The sequence below is a fragment of the Protopterus annectens genome, chromosome 8.part0, assembly GCF_019279795.1.
Source record: "Protopterus annectens isolate FY-2018-M chromosome 8.part0, PAN1.0, whole genome shotgun sequence".
NCBI lineage: Eukaryota > Metazoa > Chordata > Ceratodontiformes > Protopteridae > Protopterus > Protopterus annectens.
In genome coordinates, this window is record NC_056741.1 from 578069085 (window position 1) to 578083572 (window position 14488).

The window sequence follows — 14488 nt, forward strand, 5'->3', positions numbered from 1 at the left end:
ACCAGTCAGTCCTGTCAGCACCTAACTACCTCCGTGCTTCACTCTTCCTTCTCCCACTTCAATAAACTTTGGCTTGCGCAACAGCAGGTTGTAATCGAGGGTGACAAAACCCCCACGCCCTCAGCCCTCCCCTAGGCAGCGATCACGTCACACAATTCCCCCGCCCCCAGGCTGTGGGGTGCAATTTGTCCAGCTCATGATGTACAACCTCAGCTTCCCCGCTGTTTGATCCTAATCCGGCAAATCAACAAGCTCAGCAAACCACTCCACTTGTCAGGAATCCCGTTGATACCGCTCCTTGAAGTTATTATCCTGTGTTTTAACGCAAGCAAGAGCTTGGAAAACGTAATCCGAAGTCCTGCAGGATTGGGTTCCGGCTGTCACTTGGTTCCGTTTAAACAGGCGCATGTGTACTAAAGTTGCGTACATTTGCGTAATATGAGTTAACGTTGCTTCGTAGTGGAATTCGGTCCACTTGCGTAACATGCGTTAATGATGTTTCAGAAGGAGTCGTCTGTGCCTTATTTATCTTTACTTATTCTTCAGATTGGTCAACGTAATAAGGTTTTTTGTAGGAACGCGAAGTTCATACCTCTCAACTGTCCAGATACCGCTCAACCTCTTAGAGCAAGAAATCTGGACAAAGAAACAAAAGTGGAACAAAGGCCCAAAATAGGGACAATTTTTAAATATTGCTCTTACAAACCTAGAAAGTCGATAGAATAAACATGTTTGTATTAGCATGACTATGAAGTCTAAAACTCAAATGTCTGCCATTATTTTCTAAATTCAGTTTTTAATGTTTGGCCACTAATTTACCAAAAAAACACAGTTTAATGAAAAACAGACCAAAAATATGAGGCAAAAATCTGTGCATTCTGAGAAAATCTGTACAGTTGAGAGATATGCCAGATTTTCACGGAATGTTCAGATTTCTACCTCATATTTTTAGTCTATTCCTCATGAAATTTGTGTTTTTCTGGCAAATCACTGGGATGATCTGAAGATTGAAGTCATTAAATAATGACATACATCTGAGTTTCAGACTTTAAATCTTTCAGAAAATGTATGTTAGCACAAACCCTGTTACTCTAGCAACTTTCTAAGTTTATAAGAGTGATATTTAAAATCTGTCCTTATTTTGGGGCCTTTTCCCCCCATTTTGTCAGGGTTTGTCCATATTTCTTGCACTAAGAAGTTGAGAAGTATGGTGAGGTTTTGCAGGCCAAAACATATCCAAGGCCAAAATAAAAGCTTATTCTTATACGCTATTCTATTTCTTTAACATTTAGGTGTTTCGGATGCAAACTAATTGTTTTATGCAACTATTAAAGAAAACTTAAAAAATATTTGTTGTCCTAAAATCTCAGGACATCTGCCATTTTTTTATTTTTTCGCAGGACACAATCGCCCAAAGAGGGACTGTCCCTCGCAAAGAAGGACAGGTGGTAATCCTATATGTGAAGCAATAACAAATAGCATATAAGGAAGTTTCCTTAATATCTCAAATGAACTCTTGAAAATATATTACTATGTACTGGTCAATGGTCAGTAATAGCTCACACTATTATTTAGTTATTTGATGGAAGCATTTGCGCATCTTTCACATTGCACCCCTGAGTCACTATACCCTAACAGGTCCTTTCTTTCCCTGGTTATTAATATAATTTAATTCATAGGTTGGTACTAGGCTATCGGCCCTAAGGCCTATGCAAGCCTAGCCATAAAAATTCCCTGGAAATTTTTTCCCACAATATTTACTTCTCTGGGGCCCTGTCTAGCAGGGCGACTGACATGATCCCCGGGGTGAATTTCCTATCTCCCATCCAATCATCAAGGTTCCTTTTGAAGAGGGCCAATGAGGTGCTCTGCTTGACATGTATGGGCAGTCTATTCCAGAGTATGGGGAGTCTCTGGGTCAGGAACCTATCCCTCCAGCATGTTTTGTTCATTGTGATGATAAGGTTTAGATCCCTGGAGCATGTGGCTCTGAGGGATTGGGATTTCTTTAAGTGGAGCATGTCCAACAGCTCAGGGTTTGACATGGCCTTGTATGTTAAGCAGAGATCGCCTCTGAGTAGACGATATGCCACAGAGTATAGCTGGAGTTTTTTTAGACGGTCAGCATATGGCATCTGCTTTAGGCCTGTGATTCTTTTAGTGAGGTATTTCTGTGGCCTTTCCAGCTGTTGCAGATATCTTGTGAGGTACATACCAAATGGGGCATTATATTCTATAATGGGTCTAATGAGGGATGAGTACAGTGGGACAATGACCTCCTTTTTTCTGGATGAAAAGCCCTTAGTGATGAGGTGTGCCACGTAGAAGGATTTCCTGACTGTTGTGGCGATGTGGTTATCGAAAGTGAGACCACTGTCCACTTGTGTCCCTAAGTCTCTCATCACACTTTCGATGTTTAGTGTCCTATGTGGCAGTTCATGGGTACATGTTTTTTTCCAAAGGGGATGACTATACATTTCTTGGCATTAAGCTTGAGCCCATGGCTCTGGCACCAGGCATCTGTTTCTGTAAGGCCCTTTTGTAGAATATCCACATAATTTGGGGATTCAATAATGGCTCCCAGTTTGCAGTCATCTGCAGACTTTGTTAGCCAGAGTCCCTTAGTGTTGGCCTGTACTTCAGAGAAGTAGATGCCAAACAAGAGTAGTCCCAGGACTGAACCCTGAGGTACTCCACTTGTCACTTGTCTGGAGCTGGATTTGGAGTTGGCTACTTTTACAGTCTGGGTTCTGTCAGTAAGCCAGTTGGCAACCCATCAAGTGACGTAGGGATTTATGTCCAGCTTAGTAAGTTTATCTATGATTCCAGAGTGGGGGATGGTGTCGAAGGCCTTGGCGAAGTCCAGATAGACGGTGTGGACCTCCTTACCCTTGTCCCCAGCTCTGGAGACCGACTCGAAGAAGTCAATCAGATTCAGGAGACAAGATCGGCCCTTCACAAACCCAAACTGGGTGGGGTCCAGTGTCTGGAGGTTGCCAATGTCTTTGTTTATAAGTTCCATGATAATGCGTTCCATGCCCTTGCAGATCAGGCTTGTCAGACTGATGGGATGGTAGTTCCTGGGATCCAAGGTGGATCCTCCCTTGTGGAGCGGGATAACTGTAGCTGTGCGTCACTCAGTGGGCATGAAGCCTGAGGTGAGGCTATGATTAAACATGACACTTAGGTGGGGTGCCAGTTCATTTTGTAGTTCATGTAGTACACAGCCTGGGATGTTATCTGGTCCCATGGATGCTGTATTCTTAGCTTTGGATAGTGCTATTTCTACCTGTGTGGCTGTGATTATCAGAATTTGGCAATCTTTTGGTATTGAGATGGGCCCTTTAGGGGGTGAGAGGGGAGTGAAGTTGGCACTAAATTGATCTGCCAGGATATTGGCAATATCCTTGGGATAAGTATATTTAATGCCATTCTGTTGTAGTTCAGAGCAGATCTGAGCATTGCCATTTAGATTATTGACATAACTATAGAATGCCTTGTGGTTGTCTTTGGAATCGTTGGCAAATTTTATTTTCGTAACTAGCTTTTGAGGATTTTATGAGGGATCTCAGCTTCTTACTGAGGCTGGTGAGGGAGTTTTTTGCATCCTGGGATCTTCCTCTTTTCTGCAACAGTTTCTTCCTTCTGTTGTATAGTTTGTTTATAGCAGGGGACCACCAGATTGGCTTCCTTTTTTTTGGAGAAAAACATCTTGGTTCTATTTGGGATGGCACGATGCATGCACGAGTGGATGTGCTCGTACAGTGCCTTAGTGTAGGATTCTGCAGTCGAACTTCCAGATCCTGTCTGCGTGGGTGTTGTGAAGTTTGTCACTTCTGACTTCAGTAGCATGAAGTTGGCTTTGGAGAAGTTTTTTAAGGAGGTTTCCTTACTGGGGGTTGGAGGTGGGATGTGGATGTCAAGGGTGATTTAATTAGTTTTACAATTACCCACGGACATTCCCATTTGCTGGAATAGTCTTCCCATCCATATGAAGCAGAGCAGAGTTCCTCCCTAACCCTATTTAAGCACAACTTGGACCTAAGGATGAGTAATCAGAAATTCATCTTACAGAACCCTTGCAAGTACAGCAACTGCACGGCCTCAAAAAGAGTCAATCCAATTCAAAAAAGCACTAAGGCCTGTAGACTGTGGTATAAAGATGCTTTATTAAAGCATATAAAAGTATAGCAATAACAAACTGGTTTTGGCTAAGCAGGTTAAGCAGCCTTCATCAGTGTTCGGTGAATACGACAGTCTGCTGGCCTTAGTGCTTTTTTGAATTGAATAATCAGAAATTCACCCTAGTCTGGCATCTATGTCTCTGATGGACAGAGGCCGTCAGTAAATCGCCCCTATATAATCAAATTACTAGCCAACTGGTGGTATAAATCTTGGCTCTAGATCAGTGGTGCACAACCTTTTTATGTGGAGGGCCACTACACAAATTCTTAATGCATCTGCAGGCCACCTCAAAACACAGTAAGTTGTTATGAGTTAACAATAGGTACAAGCAGGGTCGCCAGATTTCTGACAGGCCAGGTAGGGACAAAAAAAAAGGTCTTTCACACTGTGGAGCATCACAGTTCTGCATTCCGTGTTTGGCGAGTTTTGATTGATCCGTATGCCGGTATACGAGCCAATCAAAAAAATTGCACAGCAGACCCTCTTCTGTTCAATGCAGAACATCAGGCAGCTCCAAATTAAACAGAAGTAGCTCCGTTTTGTGATTTTTTTGATTGGCTCATATACCAGCATATGAGCCAATAAAAAAAACAAACAAAGGGGAGCCTGTTTCGCTGGGATTTTAACCGGCAGTGCTGGACTCGGGATTGGGCTGCTGATCCCGGGACAGTCCCGCTCAAATAGGGATTTCTGGCAATCCTGGATACAGGTGACTGGCATTTTTATTTAAGACAGCAGTCATGAAATTGCCTGTTTTCTACATCAACTTTGCATTTAACTTTATTCTGGCTTGCAGCCATGACTTATTACAAATTCTTGAAGAAAGTTACTACTGTTTACAGACTATAAGTTATAAACAAGAAAGAATAGTTACTTCCATGGCTAAAATTAGAGGTGTGCGCAACTGCAGTCAATTAGGTAAGTAAGTATGTGCTGGAAAGTTTGCATGACTGGAGTAAGGCACAGTATTTTTCACTTTTTTTTTTAAATATTTTGGTTACTCTCTGGGGGCCGGATGACATTGCATGGAGGATTTGGCACCTGGGCCGGACATTGTGTACCACTGCTCTTGATAAATGCCCCTGTTGAAGTGACATCTGAACCACATGTGCCAACTGCAAAAATGGAAAAATTGGGTTCTGGATGGACAGATTTGAGTAGCATGGCTAGGTTTATATGGGCCCTACTGGTCGTTAGCCTAGTATACACTTATGAACTCATGAACCTACACACACACACACACACACACACACACACACACACACACACTCCGGTTGCTAGAAGAAATAATTGAGCCAGGCAGGAACATAACCCCTTTCAAGTGTACCTTGTTACGAGGAACGTTCCTCATTTAGAGGCTTAAAAAGTCCATGTCCTAACAGTTTCACACTGAAAAGGTCTGCCTCATGCTCATTGTTACGTTTTTTTTAACTGATACCTCTCAACTGCTCATATTTTCACAGAATGTCCAGATTTTTGCCTCATATTTTGGGTCAGTTTTTCTTAAAATCGTAGTTTTACCTCAAATGATTAGTAAATCATTGAATACTGAAGCCAGAAAATTATGACAGTCATGAGACCTTTGAGTTTCAGACTTCGTATCATTCATAAAATTCACAATAATACAAAACCTGTTATTCTATCAGCTTTCTAAGCTTGTAAGAGCAATATTTTAAAATTTTAAAACTGGCCCAATTTTTGGGCATTGTCCCCCGATTATTTATGGCTCTGTCCAGATTTCTTGCTCCAAGATGTTGAGAGGTATGTAACCATGGTACATAATACGGAATAACATTAATTCATCATATTTACTTTTTATAAGTATAAAGTAACACATTTTGACTATCCTATGAATTTGATAGTTGAAGCTGTTAGTAAGCTGGTAGGTGTTTCACATTTTGCCCATTTGTCCAACACAATAAGGGTCAGTGTTCCACGCACGTTTAGGAGGTGGAAGGTTGAAACCTATGGACGCGAGCACTGGGAGGAGAGACAAATGGCGCGCCAAAGGTAACCAAGCCGAGAAATGAACCTACAAAGCAAACGGGCACGGAAATGTCGTTCCCTAATATTCAATGATCGATTAGGATCCACAATGTTGTAACAGAGAAAACAGAATCCGCACAGGACATTTTTGCAGACGAGTATTTGTCACTCGAAAGAACAGCGGTTCCCGCTAGAAATGATTGTCGATAATTTTTATTTGTTATTAAATCCAACTAAATGCTGTTAATGATAGAAAGTAGAACTATAACCCGGCAAATGAATAGGAACTGGTGCTAAATAATATTATTAAACATGAAAAAAAGAATCGGAGCTTGAGTTCTAAGAATTGTGTCCCAGGCAGCAGCTTTTAAAAAGTGACACAAAAGTCACAACTGATTACAAAATGCCTACACTTTGCCACCAGAATGCCCGACTTTATTAAAGTATGACTACGCAGTTGTCAAAAATAAACACAGAAGTAAGATTCTTGTGCATAATAATTTGATGGCGTAATACACTGGTGTTTCGATTTTGGCATATATTGTGTAGACTAGAGCATAGTGCTAGTAAAAACTTGCATAGATTCTGGTGTTCAGTAATGATGTTATTCCAAACATTTCTGTTATTTCTTATCTAGATTTAATAGTCACATAGCGGGGCACATAGCTGATTAAACAAAAAGTATCACGCATGTGGGTAGAAGTGACAACATAGTTAATGAAAATAAAGTGCTTATTTTGCAGCTGTGACAGTGTTTTAACAAGTATAAATGTGCTCTGATGAAGCATGTTAATTAACAATATCACAGCTTCTTTACATTAAAATGTTCAGTGAAATGTATTACTTGTCATTCATATAAAGGAATCTAACTCATAGCTCTCAACTTCATAGCCCAAAGAATGCCGGAGAAAGACAATATAATGGAAGGGCAAAGACCCCAAAATCAGGGACAAAATTTAAATATTTCCCTGAGAAAGTTGCAAGAATAACACATTTTTGCATTATCAAACATCTTCTGAAGAATATGAAGTTTGAACCTCAAACGTTTGCCATTATTAATCACTTCAAATCTCAATGATTTGTCAGAAAACTTCAAATTTTATCAGGAACAGACAAATTATGAAGCAAAAATCTAGGCATTCTGCAAAATTCTGAACAGTTAAGCAGTATGATGTGGCCAGCTGTGCCCAACTAAAAGTGTCCTTTAGTATTCGGTAACAAAAGCATAATTTCTCAGCCCCACCCAACAATGCTGGAGTACAGTGTAAACACATGAAATTTAAAATAATGGAGAGCATTAATATTCACCTTGTAGTACTCTGAACAAGAACTTCAGAATGTAAAACTGAAGGCAAACGAGATGAAAATGAGTACAGATAGATGGCCTGCCATGTCAGCAAATTGGGAAATCAGCTGCTTTGCTAGAGATGGTCTACATCGTTTACCTCATGGCTTCTGTATACTGGATAAAACTTTTTTGTTTTCCATAGCGCCTTTTTAGGCAAAATATGTCTCCTCAATTTACCTACATAGCCAACCACAATCAAAAATATATAAAGCTACAACAGCAATGCTAGAAGCCTTAACAAAAAAGTCGCATTCCATACAGGTAATCCTAACCATTGAAAACAACGATATAATGTGCAGTTACATGGTTCTGGAATACTAATATCATTCTACACTCTGGCATCATTGATAAAGTAATCCAATTAAATGTAAATCCCAATGTTACCTGCTGGGTAACAAACTGGCAAATTGAAAGAACCTAGTCTGTTAGTCTTGGAGGCACTCTGTCATTTAAAATTATCAGTGATGTCCCCAGAGATCAGTCCTGGGACCACTTCTGTTTGGTATCTGTTTCTCTGATGTTAAAGTCAACACCAAGGGCCTGCGGCTGAAGAAGTTTTGCTGATGATTGCTGTCATAAATACTGATCATAGGATTCTGAAAGACATTCCTAAGCAGCAGCTTGTAAAAAGTGACACAAAAGTCGAAGCTAATGACAAAATATCTGCACTTTGCTACCAGAAGTATTGAATTTATTAACAATTGGTGTTTAGACCACAGACTCAAATTAAATGCCAAGTTATGCAGAATTGTTTCCTTTGGCATATCTGGGATCCCTGCTCCTGTCAAGGAGGTGACTTCCCCATAAAAATTGACTTTGTCATTAGGGACTTGGACATTTTCATAGACACTGTCCTTTGACAACTATGTGACCATTTTTTTTAGAAAATCTTTATATAGCCAGACTGATCACTATGGATATGTCTTCTGTATCTAAGGAAGCTATCGTTCCCTTATTTCCTCCCTTAACAGGTAAATGAGTGAATTGAATGCCCCCTTTGGTATGTAGTTATCTAGGCACATGACACAGTTCAAGAGACCACAGCATCTGTTTACTGAAACAATCAAGAGCATGTCCCCATTCAGGTACCCTGACTGCCGTAAAGTGCTCTTGATCTTTTCCGTTTCCTACTGACTCTTGGGAGGGGATCTCTGCCTTGCCTACAGAGCTTCAAAAGATCCATTCGTATGCAATGCCCTACACATCCACAAATCTAACACCATAGACTATCACAGAAATGATCTCTTTTATTGAACAAACTCCCCCTGGATGTAAAGTATTGTAGCTCCCTTACCCTTTTCAGTTATAATTTGATCAACTGGAAAGGCAATCAAAAATACTCCCCTGGTCTGGTCCCTCAGGTCCTCATGGAAAGTAGTTAAAACTAGGTATAATTACTTTGTTTTGTGGTGTATGTTTTTATGGTATAATTTCAGTGTAGGATAATGTGGGAAGGCTACAAATGGTTCACTGGGTCAGCAGTCTTAGTATTAACCTAGGAACATAAGAACCTAATAGTGCAAGTCTTTCTTTAGCTATGCTTGAAAACTAAAGAACATTACCCCTAAATACTCCACATATCCCAGAAACCCTTATACTCCCTATTGTTACCAAGAAACATACTTTGAAGATGCTAGCAAAGACCAAAAATACTTCCCCCAAAGGATCTTTCATAGGAAAGACCAAAAATACTTCCTCCAAGGGATCTGAGAATATGCCTGGAGTTTTAATAAAAATAACACCAAACATGCCCTCACTGAACATATCCTCAAATTGTTAAACCTCAGCTTAAACTCAGGATTTGCTCCTGAATTGTGGTGCTCCCCAGTGGTGATGCCTTTCCACAAGGGTGGCCCTACCATGGACCCTGGAAATTACAGACAAATCAGCCTTATCAGCCTGTTCTGCAAAGCAACTATGAGTATCGTAACTGATCTATTCAATTATGACATCAAAAATCCTTTAGGGTAGACCCTCAACAGTTTGGTTTTGTTAAAGGGAGAACCGATCTATTAAATCTAGTTAACTTCTTTGTGAGGATCACAGAGGATGTTAACAGTGGTTATGCTGCTCATATACCATATCTTGACCTGACCAAAACTTTTAACAACATACTCTATGCAGGCATTGTAAGTAAGTTAACTGTCTTAAATGTGGCTAATTATGTAGCAAGATGGATAGCAAACTAGCTAAAAGACAGCACCCACATATCTTGTGCATCAGGTGCCTCATCTGAAAGTATGAAGGTAACCAGTGAAGTCCCCCAGAAATTTTTACTGGGAACCCTCCTTTGACAAGGCGCCTTTGACAAAAACCCTTCTGACACCTGTACCCTTTAGAAAGAACTCACCGTAGTTAATACCTAGTGTACTGAAATTGAGCTCAAATCAAATGCCAAAAAGTGTATTATTATTTAATTTGGCAAACAACCCCTATCCTCAACGTATAGTATAGATGATACCCCATTACCTAACAAAAGTGTAGTTAGGAACCTGGATACCTGGGTTGACAGTTCCCTCTGTTTCGACCATCATGTGAAAGATGTACTCAGAAAATCCATCTATGTAGCACAACTAATAGCCAAGGGTATATAATCCAGAACTAAAAGTGTCATAGTTTCCTTATATTCAGCACTGATTAGACAGATTCCTCCTTCAGAATGTATCTTGTTCAGCATATCAAACAACTAGAGAAGCCCCAGGGGGTCCCTAACTAAGAAAAATTCAGGTGTAAAGACCCTGAGCTGCCAAGATAGGCCAGAAGGTCTATCACTTTATCAGTATCTTATAGACTCTTGAGGAACAACCTGTGCCCTCATCTATCATACCATTAGAGATCCTGTTCTCCTTGATCTCCTATATCTCCACAGGTCTACCGTCTAATAGCTTATAAAACACCAGAACCAGGGACCTAAACCTTCACCATCAGATATATTGAACATGATGGAGACATAGATTCATTATGCAGTACCTCCTTCATCTCTGAAATAAACTCTTCCTGCAAGTTAAACATCACAATACATTTTCATCTTTTGGACACAACTTGGAAAACTGGATGGGTGCCTGCAAATTTAACCTGGGACTAACTGATCTAGCCCTTCTTGAGAAACTGGGGTATAGCCTGAGGGTGGGTATTGGCAAAACATTGATAGTTGCAAAACTAAATTGCCTTGAAACTCCTATGAATCCTATGAAAGCAGAGCCTTTAACAAACATATTTGAGAGGGTAGAGCTTAATTAATCACAAAGAGCAAGCATATCTGGCAATTGATAACAGAAGATATGCAAGCCCTTCATTTATCTTAACTTTTATCCCCACAAAAAAACTTAGCTCCCAGGATATGGAAATGCATTGTATTAAACATGAGTAACATATCAGACCATTCGTAACAGATATGCAAGTCCATATTTTTTTAATTCTTGCATCCAGAAAAAATACTCCACCCTCAGAGAATAAAAAGGAAAGCATTGTATTTAGTCATTAAAGCACCAGAAAGTTGGCTACAAAATACAGTTTTCTTTTTCTGATGGTCTTAGTGCTATGTGCTATGGCTATCTGAAAGAGCCCCTGGTTACATGATATAGATGCACCTTATCTGAAAGACCCCCTGTCCTATATTTTCCAGTTCAATCCTTGTATTCTTCACTAGTGCTATTGGCTAGGCTTAAAGTGTCATTTTAGGGCAGTTAGCCTAATATTCAGCAATGACCCTATAAAGGATCCTAGAGGATGTACAGAAACCTTAGGTGTTTGTTACTTTTCTTATCAAGCACCTCATACCTGAAACATTCTTCCTCATTGGGTGATAGAATCTCCAATACTAACCAGCTTAAGAAGTCACACTAGACTATGATCTGTTTTAAATTCCTGGACTTTATCGGAGAATTATTTGTAATTTTATATTGTGATGTTTTATTTCTACTGTTTTTATTGGAATGGTGCTCAGTTTAGAAGCAGTGTAATAAACCTGAATTTGAATTTTACTCAGATATATTTCTAAGGGTCTGCAGACAATACATTCCTCTATAGTACATCAAAATTTATTCCAAACACCAAATATACAAACATTTCCCCAACTTTTAGCCCGAGTCTTGAACCTTTGCTGTGAGCTGCTGGATTGCTGGCTGCCTCAAAGAGAGGATCCAAGAAATAAGGATTGGTGAGACCGCTTCCACCAAGAGATCGATCACCAGTGAAGTACCCCAGGGCTCCATGCTGGGTCTGCACCTGTTTGGCATCTACTTCTCAGAAGTAAAGTCTAATGTTCGGGGCCTTTGTCTGACCAAGTTTGCAGATGACTGTAAATTGGGAGCTATTATAGATTCCTACATTGCACTAACATGTTATAGGAGGGTTTAACACAGAGAAATGACTGATGCCAAAGCTATGGCCTAATACTCAGTACCAAAAAATGCATTATAATGTTCTATGGGAAACTGTCAACCCAAATTAATTACTCCATCAATTAAACACCCCAAGAGTTAACCTGGTAGTAATGGATGTGGGAAAATATGTAGACAGCAGTCTGGCCTTTGACTGACATGTAGTTACGATAGTAAGAAAATCATTCTATGTGACCCAATTTATAGGTAAGGGGATGGTATCCAGGTGCAAGGATGTCATGGTACAACCGTACACAGGCCTTGTCAAACCACTGAATACAGTTCCCCCTTTGGCATGTATCTAAGCAGACACTTGCAACAGTTGGAATGCCCACAAAGCTTTCCCATCAGGAGACTTCAGGGCATGAATACCCTGTCCTGCACTGATCACCTAAAGGCTCTGCCTCTGTATTCAGTCTCTTACAGGCTGCTGAGAGGGAAATCATTGTTTGACCTGCAGGGCTTCTTCAAACCCAGTCCTGATGGATGTGTTGCACATGTGCAAAACAAATAGTACCAGAAACACTAAATCCAGGGATGAACTTTGCTTATGATATAAACAGAACATACTGGAGAGAGAAATATGTGTCCAAAAGGATCGCTGCACTATGGAATAGGCTTCCCATCTATGTAAAACAGAGTTCATTCCTGACCCTGTTCAAACAAAACCTTGACAATTAGGTGGACAATCGTAAATTTACCCCCTGGTCTGGCCCCTATGTCCCTTATGGACAGAGGCCATAAATAAAAAAAAGTATTAGCCTGAATCATACTCCCCTCCCCTCCTACAAATACTCAGTTACCTCCATACTAAGATGCTCACCCCACACCTTCCCCATATAGACGCCTATAATACTCAAGACCCAAGTGGTTTTGTATGAACAGCTAGGCTTGTAAGGGCCCTAGTGGTCATTAGCCTAGTAACAACCTATGAACATAACATGGCACTCTTGTTTACTGGGCCTTTCACCAGAATATATTGCTTGCTGGTGTGACACCCCACCACTGTACCAGTAATCAAGGAGCCTCAATCCTCACCACTAGCTTTTTATGTATTTATCTTATCTGATGAAGTGATCTAGGTATCTGATAAATAGCGAACAGCAGCGCTTATTTCTATTATCCTTGACTGTGGTTTATTTTTGCCTCACCACTAGCACCAGTGGGGAACACACATTGGGAGGATGCAGGTACACATACACATTATTTCCAGATACAGCTTTCTGCATCGAGTGCTATTTCCCTTAAAAACACACAGAGACCACAGTCAATCCAGGGCTGGTGTCTACCTCTTTCTCCAGATCCCCAATAATACTCCCCGCTGGCACAGTTATAGAGTTGAGATCTCAGCTGAGTGGCCAAGACAAGACCTCCAGCACCCTCTCTGTCCAACCAGTGCTTCGTGTCTCTGCCCAAGTAGCTGACACACATACACACACACACACACACACACACACACACACACACACACACTCTTGGAAATTTGTTTTACTCACACACACACACACACACACGCACACACACACACACACACACACACACACACACACACACACTTGGAGATTTGTTTTACTCACACACACACACACACACACACCACACACACATGGGAAAGGCTGGCACAGGTTTACTAGCTATTCCCCCTTCTGCCCAGACTATAAGGTAATTATTACTGCCACCAGCCAACTCTTTATCAGCTACATTAAGGCCCTTAACAAAGGATGCCCAATCTTACTGTGTAATGTTACTATCAATACAAATAGTAGTTTGACCAAGAGCAAAGCTATTAGAAGTGGCCCACAGTGTCACCAAGTAAATATGCTAGCACTCCTAGAACTTAAAAATCTTTACAAAGATTGAAAGGTTTAAATATATTTAATAATAAAAGAACAAGACAATCCTAAATATACATTTACAGCAACATCAGAGTTCAAAATCACAGGAACTATTTAAAACAACATTGCAGGACAGTCTCAAACAAAGAAAAACATCTAAATTAAGCCTTGCTATATTCCTGACTATATCTAAAAGAATTATACTGTACCCTAGTACACTTACTTAATTAGAGCAGCAAGGAAGATGTGGTGAATAGATCCTCTAGCTGATTTTGTCAGGTCAAAGACAGAATACGGAATGCTCAGTCTCTCTCAGAGTGTTCTTAAATTAATATCTCAAATATTACTGCTGGGATATCTTGCAGAATGACATCATTTCTTGTCATCTGACTCTATCCCAGGTAAACCCCCCACTGCTGAAAGCTAGCAATATTTAGCATCTACCTGTGAAAATACATATACAAGGGCTTTCCCTCAGATCTTTGCAGATCCTGGAAGTCATAAAACACTTCCAAGACAATACAAAAAACTTCTCAGCACAGACATTGTGTCTGTTGCTGCACTGAAACTGAAAGATAACATCTCTTTATTGCGTTGCCATAAATAAATTAAAATGTAGTTATTTTTCTGAGGTTAACCTCTTATATTCCAGTTTCCCCTGTTAAAATATATAAATTTAAGCAGTTACAATAGTGTATATACATTTCTGTTCTTTTCCAGTATGGGTATACTGTGATTAAAGTTCAGTACTT

At 40.2% G+C, this 14488-nt stretch overlaps 1 protein-coding gene across 7 annotated transcripts in view; it reads right to left on the reverse strand.

Moving 5' to 3' along the window:
* Positions 1-385, reverse strand: part of ADAM15 (ADAM metallopeptidase domain 15) — a 1588574-nt gene extending 1588189 nt beyond the window's left edge. For 4 of the 7 annotated variants that reach the window (XM_044080071.1, XM_044080076.1, XM_044080073.1 and 1 more), the window contains exon 1: positions 1-384. This exon is cut by the window's left edge and continues 247 nt beyond it. The gene's annotated coding sequence lies outside the window, so the exon portion shown is untranslated. The other 3 variants (XM_044080075.1, XM_044080070.1, XM_044080074.1) reach the window with 2 other exon arrangements.
* Positions 386-14488: the final 14103 nt, after the last annotated feature.